The 10,213-nt window shown below is 34.1% G+C and overlaps 1 long non-coding RNA gene across 1 annotated transcript in view; it reads left to right on the forward strand.

Annotated features, from left to right (window-relative positions):
* Positions 1-711: 711 nt before the first annotated feature.
* The window catches only part of LOC141132915 (uncharacterized), a 98,324-nt gene continuing 88,822 nt past the window's right edge, over positions 712-10,213 (forward strand). Inside the window, exon 1 of the long non-coding RNA XR_012242983.1 lies at positions 712-1,851. This is a non-coding gene — a long non-coding RNA (uncharacterized lncRNA). The remainder of the gene's footprint in view (positions 1,852-10,213) is intronic.

Genomic DNA, 10,213 nt, shown 5'->3' on the forward strand with positions numbered 1-10,213 from the left:
TTGCATTGGTGATTCCACTGGGTAGTGTGTTAGGAGCAGTGTGTGTCTATCAGTGCAGGATTAAGAGGGGGGATAAATGTTGCAACAGATTGCAGACCCAAAAGGTTGAGAGGTCATACTTTGTGATGTTGGTCAGTCCTGTAATTATACTGTACTGTGTAATCCAAAAATATAAAATATGTTTATTTTTAGTATTATCACTATAGGTAGTGTGTGTGCTGGCGTGTGCATGTTTCTACTAATATTCTGCTACTCTTTTACCCCGCCTCCTTGCAAATTTTGCAGGTTATCCCTAACATGTGGGCCTAGCAGTAAAGCTAATTTTGGCCTAAGCTTTGAGCAGGTGACACATAAAACAACCTCAATGTGCACGAATTTGCAATGTAAAGGAGCGTGACCTGTTTGCATTATATCCACAAAAATGGGTGCAACATACTACAAAACATTTTTTTACATTGTTTTACTCAGCTACGTATGTATTAAAAATATATATATTTTATATGTACTTGGCATATGCATATGCAATTATAGGTTTACCCTGGCATTCTGTGTAGCTATATGCTCTCACCCTGTTAACACCCAGCCAGCAAGTAGATCCCCTATTCTGCTCCGGTTTGAGTGGGTGCCCTGCTCCCCCCCACCCTCCTCTCCCCTCTCCCACAGTAACTCCCCTGCCTTCACTTTAAAACCATCTGCAAAATCTGAAGTAAAGCTGCCCGGCCCTTTTTCTAGCTATGATCTTGGCACCGAGTCAAAAGCTGATAAGCACTTGGGCGACACAGCTCCACTGCTGGGCTAAAAAAAAAAAAAAAAAAAAAAAAAAGAAAGAGAGAGCGAGCGAGGGGGAAAAAAAGAAAACCAGCTGCCATGATTGCAGTTTGATTGAGTGTGCCTACATTGAAAAAAAAAAAAAAGGGGGAAGAAAAAAAAATCAGACTGCAAAGAAAGACAAGGCATGCCAGAGGATTGTGCAGAAGATCCACCACGCTAGAGGAAGACGACAAGTCTGCCCTCCATTTTCTCTCTTCTTTACTGCCGAACTGCTAAAGCAGCTTCTTGTAGCACTCCCTCCCCCTGCATAACCCAAAGCAAAGCTGCAGGAATCATGCCAAGTGTCACGTTGCTGGTTACCCAGTACGCCTTTTTTTTTTTTCCCCCACTTTTTTTTTTTAACAAACGTCCTTTCCATACCTCAATTTGCGGAAAAAAAAAAGTCAGTAAGATAGTACTATTTAAAAAGAAAGAATCCTTAGAGTTCTAGAAAACAGCTGAGAGGCGACTAACTCCTGCCGACAGCAGATATTAAAAAATAAAAACCTGTTCCTTAACCCTTCACAGGCATGAGCGGGCTGCAGAGCTGAAGAAAAAAAAAAACACACACACACACACACATTGGTAGGCCCCCTCCTGCAGCAAAAAAAGACGCTACGTTTTCTCAGGCAGAGATGTGCGGATTGAGTGAGAGAAAAAGAAAGCGCGAGTGTATGGTATTTTTTTTTCTTTCCAAAGACCAACATTTGGCTTTTTCCATTTGTGGCAGATCTCTGTACGCCTATTGTAAGCAGAACATCCTGCCTCTTTTGGCATGGTTTCCAAAGGCTGCTCAACTAAGTTCAGTAGAACAAACTTTTTTTTTCTCTCTCTCTGCTGAAGAAGGAAGACAAAAAAAAAAATCCTGCAAGCTATTCCCCACGTTTCTTGCTTTCTTTTCTGATTCTTTTTTTCTTTTTTTCAGAGTACTTTACTTTTATTTCAATATTATTTTTATTTTTTATTTGATGACATCGAGGAGTTAAAGCAAAACCTTAACCGCTCAATCCTCAGAAGGGAAAAACTGACTCAAAAACTAAGGTGGGGGTCTTTTTTTATGTTTGAAAAAATAAAATAATCAGTTTGTTCATACGAACTGCGGTAACTTAATTTAGCCTAGTCTTGTGATTTGCTTTAGTTAAACGTGATCCTATCGGCTTCCAGATTGCACCTCTAGCGTTTAGGCTTCATAGCTCCCCACCCCTTCTCACTAACCTGTATCCCCTTTTTTTTCCTATTCATCCTAATGAAAACATCCGCCGGGCTCTTCCTTTCCTTCGTTACAGTGAGCTGTTTGCATTCTCGATGGTACAAGCCAAAAAAGCAAAAGGGAAAAAAGGGGGAGGACGGGGAGGTGTGTGTGTAAGGGGGGAGTTTAGGCCTCGACCGGCTATTTCTCTCATAGCAACAGTACATGTTGGTACGCCTAGCTTTGGCATACATCAACATTTATACCCGGCCAAGTATCCTGTTGCGTCACCTCTCGCCATTCCTCTCAACCAATTGAATCCTCTCTGCTTTCATACGAAAAAAAATATATACTTTTAACTTCATTGGTATATTTGAAGGAGGGAAAAAATAGAGAGGGGGGGGGGGGGTGGCAGTGAGGAAGAAACACATTATTAAACATGCACAGGCTCGATTTTAAAACTTTACAGGCCTTGTAGTCATGCCCTCGTACAGTAAAGAGAAGATGGGTTTGGAGGGTCAAGTAATTAGGATTTGGAGGTGGGGGAAGGGGTTACTAGGTATTGTATAAAGACTTTAGTAAAATACACAAACTTTATTTGCAGCTAACGTGTGTATGTACATGTGCATAGTGTATATATATATATATATATATATATATATATATATATATATATATATTAGAATTAAAATTCAAAAATGCATCCTATCTTCACCCTTTATAAGAGTGCACACACCATCAGTTACAGCTTAAGTTTTATGTGTGTATATATATATATATATACAGGCATACCCCACCTTTAAGTATATATATATATATATATATATATATATAGCATAAATATAGACATATTGATAGACAGAGAGGTAAATAGGCTAGCTCTTTATAAACAGACGTGTCTATCTATCTATTTATCACACATAGCGAAAACACAAATACATAGAGAGGTGTTTTCTAGATTTTCAGGAGTATTGATAGATTTCTAGATTTTCTAGTACTGATAGCAGATCTTCCTGTCAAAACTCATGAGCAAACTGATTTCAATCACGCCTCTTGAAACCGTCGATTAGCCATTTCAGCAATTAAGCTTCGCAGCGTTCACTTTTTTTTCATTTCACCTTAACTACACCCAGTGACACGCACGTCATATTTTAGAATTTGTTGGATTAAAAAAATAAATAAAAATGACATCCTTACAGTCTATATCCTGGGCACAAGATATGTGCCAACAGCCCAAAAGGAAAACACCTTGCCTGTGTATGACTATATTCATGAAATAAGTGACAGTTGGACACAAGGTAACAGAAGGAGGCAAAAAATATGAAAATTCAGCAGAAAAATGCTAAACAGAGTTTGACATCCTAAAAATAGGTTCATTCCCTCGTGGGCAGGATGTGGGGGACTCAGAAAGCAAGATTTAGAAAATAACTTGCTGTGTTTGCCTTACTGTAATCAAAAGCTCTTCCAAATCGTCCATTTACCCTTAAAATTCTTAGGTGCTTGGTTTGGGTTTTTTTTGTTTTTTTTACAAGCAAGCAGCTTGTAGTGCTGAATTCTGCCAGCGTTTTCTGCAATCTGGGCCTAGTCTCCGTTATAGACAGGAATTAAGCCATACTAAGAGTCACACAGGCTGCAGCAATGAGTCACGAAGATCTGGGGGAAAAAAAAAAGGTAAATGAAAGACCTCTAGGTTCTGATTTCTCGATTTTCTTAGGCTTTTAGAAAGATGAACATGTTGTAACTGAAGTCAGTGCTGTTTTTGCAAGCACTATGTGTATTGCATCAGAATGGGATTGAAACATACCAACGTTTTAACTGCCAACTGTCCCGGACTTCCAAGGGCAGTCCAAAGATTTAGAGCTGTCCCTGGAAATGTTGGTCCCTAGAAAAACCCCTGCATACCAATACTACCAATCCCTTTTTTATACCTGTTAGGTCAAATGAGTATCACCTGTCTCCTTCTTATTAAATGTTAAAGGTTACAGGATGTAAAATGCAAAAAAAGTATCAACATTCCAATATAATTATAAGCACATTTATACATTTTTACACATTGTTCCTATACACATGCCTACAAATTATAATAATAATGATAATAACAACAAACACATATATAATATATTATTTTCACACATTGTTATCATACAGTTATCATACATATGTTTACACATTATTATATATACATAAATATATATATGTGTGTATATATATATATATATATATATATATATATATATATATATATATATATATATATGCATATATTCATGTGTTGCTACTATGCATACATTTTCACAATGTTGCACACACACATATACATATATATGATATATGATTCCTTCTGTATTGAATTGTATTGTAACTGTACTGTCTGCCCTCATGTTGTGAAGTGCTGCACAAACTGTTGGTGCTATATAAATCCTGTATAATAATAATGATTATATATATATATATATATATATATATATATATATATATATATATATATATATATATAGATATATAATTTAGTGCTTCATAGTGCAATATGGCTTTAGGTACTCCAGCCTAACATGTGAAAAACCACGTACAGTGCCTTACAGATCGACTACATCATTGTATGTGGAGTACCTGCAAACAGGTTATCAATCAATAATAGCTCGATTTTTTCCTGTCTTGATTTCTAAATGCGCAATCATTTTCTGGTTAAATGACTTACTATTTAAATGTGTATCCCATAACTACAGATGTATGCTTAACCAATAATACAAAGCCACGTTAATAGTCCTTAAAATTCCCATATCAATACAGGCCACTGCATCAGCCATCCATAGCTGCTATACATTGAAGCTTATATTTCGCCTTACATTGTGCTTACTTCAAATTCCCAATTAACGTTGAACTTATAGGGTAATGGGTTTTAGGTGCGAACACCGGCTAAGCTGAAAAGTACTGCTTCAGTTAATGAGTGACCTATACTCTATTCTGGCAGTCTGATATTGTTTTATAATTATGAGCTTGTATATTGAATGCAAAGACTGCTTGATCTGTGCAGCCTTTGCAGCTAGGGTCATTCCTATAGGACATCTACTATACAGGACAGTATGTACACATAATCAAACTGCAAAAATTGACAACACTAAAATTGCATTTTGGCAGCACGGTTGAGAGGTAAAAAACATAAAGTAAATGATCAGCATATATTTTATATTATACTTTATTAAGCATACAAATAGCGGGCATTAAAATAACTGCTTAATCATGTTTGTATAGCACTTAGAAAATAATCAGTCAATAATAACTTAATATTTAGTACGTAAAATTCACTCAAGTCTTGATCTTGATCTTCTTAATCTACTTTGACTATTTTGCAAGGCAATAATGATTGAATGAATTGATTGTTTTTTTTAACCAGAATAATTTAAAAAATAATGTCTTTTCAATTTTTTTGCCACTCTTTTGGTATTGCTAAAGTCCTCAATGCTTGGTTTATTCTTTGAACAAAACATAAAAAAGAAATCCATAACATTTTCAATAGAAGCTGTCTTAACGTTGTTATCTATATCATATAGTATGTCAATTTTTGTTTTCTAAAAGTATAACTGCAAAAATATTATAATCACAAATCCGGCTGATTTCATAGAAGGAACTGATGAGGGTATATTTATTAATAGTGATAATAAAAGATATAATTAGCTACTGGTTTATATTCTGTGAAACAATTAGGCAATTGGGGAGGTGTGTTTGCAGGTACTGTCACCCATCTGTCCACAGACAACGCTTGAATTTACACTATTATCAGCTGGTATGCCATCAAAAACTAAGTTTGCGTCACCTCAAATTTCGCAGAGGTCAAAAAAATAAATAAAAAAATTGCTCCTTGATTTTAAAATTAACCCCTTAGCACCCACAGTGTTCCACAAAATAAAAACAAGAAAAAACTTTCACATTCATGTTCACAGTACATGTGTACTCCCCCCCCCCCATATAGAAAACAAAAATGAAATGATGGTTATTAAAACGGCAATACAGCGTGAAATTACCCAGATGAAAAAATAAATTAAAATCAATAGTTTCCAATGCTGGCATTAGGGCAATTGTCAGGTGAAATTATTCTGATCAAAGTACCCTAAAAATTTGCAATCCCCTTAAAAACAAATGAGACTTGTATGAAACGCTATTTTTTAACCCCTTGTTCATCAGGATGCCACGTCCGCGTTTGAAAAGCAAAACGATGAACGTGAAACTGTGTGGAGTTGTGTAACTGTGCTTTGAATTGCTGCATTTCAGGGCACAGAAAAACACTGCCAAGATGAAGAAGGATGTGAGCTGGTCAATCACAGAATATTTTAGGAAAGCACTCTTTCTTGCCCTTGTTCCAGAAAATCTGCTGAATGTCCTCAAAATACATAGAGGTAGCAATACAAAATAAAGAGAAAGTAAAATAGACATTAAATAAATACAGCATGTACTATATATATATATATATATATATATATATATATATATATATATATATATATATACTGTATGTGTGTGTTCAAATGCTCACCTTAAAAAAGTATAATACATATACCTATATAAAAGAGGAAAAGCACAATAAAACAATCCTGGCCAAGCAACTGTTTCTGTGTTGTGCCTGGCGAAACTCCAGACGCCATTTTACGGCTTGCTCAGTTCCGCCATTTTATGTTTTCCCTGTTTTGGCCTATATTTGCAGGTTGCAGATTATGTCAATTTGACAAGTGCTAGTTCAGCATGTATGTTGTGCGCATGCGCAAGAGTGTACGTGTTGCACACCTAGCAATACACTAAAGAGTGGAAGTTCAGGTTAAAGCTGCAAGGAGCCAGAGAAAAAGTTTTTGTGTTATTATGAAATGTCACAATACAAAAGGACAATCGTGAATTTCAATGTGACCAACACTTTGCAATGTATGCTGTAGCTTATTTTTTTTTCTTCTTTCTTTGTAATGACGCTGCAAAACGCAAAACGCTATGTTCAGCTGTGGGTTCACACATGTGCTGGATGTTGATAGCAAATGTAAAATACAAATTCGATGTGTATGTTATAGATAGTTCATTGGCAAAGGAAAGGAAAGGTTTTAGCTGCACTTAAAGCAAATGATAAAATGCTCATTTAATTATTTATTTACAAAAGGATCATAATATTTTTTGACTTTTGGGTGTGAATACTTGTGTTCCTGCGCAGTTTCACAATGATCCTCCAACAAACATGATACGTGCATAAGCTAAAACCTCAAACAATTCTTATTAAATATATATATATATATTGCATGTGTGTATGTTTTTCTTGCATTTTCTGCCTATTACCTAATAATACTTACTTCCATAAATGGTATAATTTTAACTCCAAGCTTTCTGTATATATATATATATATATATATATATATATATATATATATATATATGATTAAATATAGACATATAGAATATATAGAGAGGTAAAAGGACTTGCTCTTTATGAACAGAAGTTTGGGTGTGTCGATCTATTTAGCTAGCTAGCAATCTATCTATTTATTACAGAAATACATTATTGCACACTTGCATCCATGCAAATATGAATTCATTTCTATCATTCCCCCAATGTATGCCTGAAAACAGACAACTGTCTAAGAAGCTTCCAGTTTTTTTTTCTAATCAGACAACGAAAGGTATCACTTTACCTTTATATTTTCCCAATGATAATGTTGGACTTTTTTGTATTCATTTGAGGATAATAATTTTATATATATATATATATATATATATATATATATATATATATATATATATATATATATATATATTTTTTTTTTTTTTTTTTTTTTTTTTTAATTACACGTAGAACTGCAAAAAACAAAAAACAAAAAAATAGCCTTTATTTATAATTATTTATGAAATAAGTAAAGGTTCCTCTTAAGGGAATATACTGAGAAAAATAAATAAATATTATCTAGGTGAGCTAAACTTTGCTGGTTTAAATACATATTGTATATGACATTATTATATACATTATTATACATAAAGATTTTAATTTACTTTTAACTCATACAGGTCTCTGGAGTGATTCTATAGGATTTGCATTTAAACGTAGGCTGATTTGGACATCACCTCTTCAGTGCCACTCATTGTACATATTAAATACATATACAAAGATCAAACAAAATGCTTCTTGGCTATAATAACATAGGGCAAAGGGCACAGGTAAAAAGACTAATCTTATCTATAACAGATGAAGGTGTAAAGGAAACTGGAAACAAGTAATAAAAATAAAAGTCTGTAAATTAACTGTAAAAAAAAGGCTGTGGAGTATACCGTGCGAGGAAAAATATATCATCCCAAACAATGTCAGTTTTATATTTAGGTGTCGTATAAAGCCATCTGCAGTTTATATAAGATTCTGCTGTATTTTTTTTTCTTTTTACGTGATTCCTGACTTGTAATGAGGCAGTGCAACAAATAATTAATGTCTGCAGTCCTGCCTTTCAGCGGCTAATGGCATATCATTAGATTGGATCAGACAATGCAAACAATTTCTGATGACACTTTGTAATATTGCCTCTCATACCATCACAAATGATTCTGAACTTTTCTGTTTAAATTTTTACTTTTCAGTATGAATTGGGGATGGAGATGGGTGCTGTTAGAAGCCAGGAAGATAGATTAACTGAACAAATGTCCTTTTAGCTTAGTGATTAAAGTGAAGCTGTGTTTGCAATCATCCAATCACATATCAGCAAAAAAAAATGTTTTTTTAAATATTTTACTTGCGTATGATGGGTATTCGGTAAGAATACAGTTTCACCTTCCTTACTAAGCTAAGCAAAAACTCACTTTGCAAAGTGAACACTCTCTCCTCCTTTAGTAAATTGAACTCCATTGCTCGCTTAGCCTAGTGAATGCTCACTTAGCAAATAAGGTAAGGCTGTATTTACTTCAGTCTTCTAATCACAAGCAAAAATCTTTTTTCTTTTTTTTTTTTTTTTTTTTCATTTTTCATGCAGCCGATTGGGTATTCAAAGTGAATACATCTTATTCACCAAACCAAGGGAACATTCACTTTGTAAACTGAGCATCTTTTACTCCTCTTGTAAAACAGAATATATTGAAATGACATGAATTATATTTTCTGTTTGCATTTATGTTGGTGTTGCTTTACATTCATCATTCATGAAAATTATCAACTTTTTTTCCACGCCAACATTTTTTTAATCATCAACTTTTTTTTTAAGTGGAACGCCGCCTTTGTTACAAGTGTGACATTGCAGCAGGGTAATAAAAAAAGTATGTCTGTATAGACAGTATCTTTTTTACCCACAGCCACATTGGGGGTCAGTCTCCAACTGTCTACCGTTAACTGTAGAAAGTTCACATAGACATGGTGTGGTACTTTTCTACAGTTCACACTTGACAACAGGAAAACTTTTTGCACTGACAACCGTAGAAACTTCAATACTTTTTACATGAAAAAACAGAGCTAAATCGTTTATCATCGATAGTTACAAAATGTATTTTTTTGCTGCCCCTGTATTGAATATTAAGTCATAAAGTATAAAGGTAGAGTTACCCTTTAAAGGTTTTACTGTTAGAAAATCAGGATCACAGAGAGCAGCATTTACGTTACATTTTATCAAAATAATATAAAAGGATCCTACATACTCACAAGCTCGGCACTGATATTTTAGGACATTTTTTTCTACCCTTTGTTCACTACAAACACCTGATTAGGGTTAATGGAAATTTTTTATTTTTCTTTCTTTTCAATTCACCTGAACTTAACTGGGCGTTTCAAGTAAACTCAGGCGGAGGACATTACGAATTGTTTGCACTGGATTCAATTATGGAAAGCCATTTTATGTAACTAAACAAGCATGAACAAATGTGCTAGAATATTATATCAAGTTATATTAAATAAGACCTCATAGATTTGAATGTTAACTATACCCAGCGCAATCTTTACTTTTTTACACTCCAAGCACAAATGTTATTCTACAAAATGTGTGTGTGTGTCCCAAGTGAAACTGGTCATTGCTAGAGAAATGAGCAAAATTGGGATTTTTGCATAATTTTGAAGAATGCATTGTAATCAATTTAGATTTAGATGTACGTAATATATATCTATAATCCTTAGAACCTGCGAGTGTGCCCATTGATGGAATACATATAATATATATTTATATATATAGCTATATATAGCTATATCTATATCTATATATATATAGATCTATATATAGA

The sequence above is a fragment of the Aquarana catesbeiana genome, linkage group LG03, assembly GCF_042186555.1.
Source record: "Aquarana catesbeiana isolate 2022-GZ linkage group LG03, ASM4218655v1, whole genome shotgun sequence".
NCBI classification, from domain to species: Eukaryota; Metazoa; Chordata; class Amphibia; order Anura; family Ranidae; genus Aquarana; species Aquarana catesbeiana.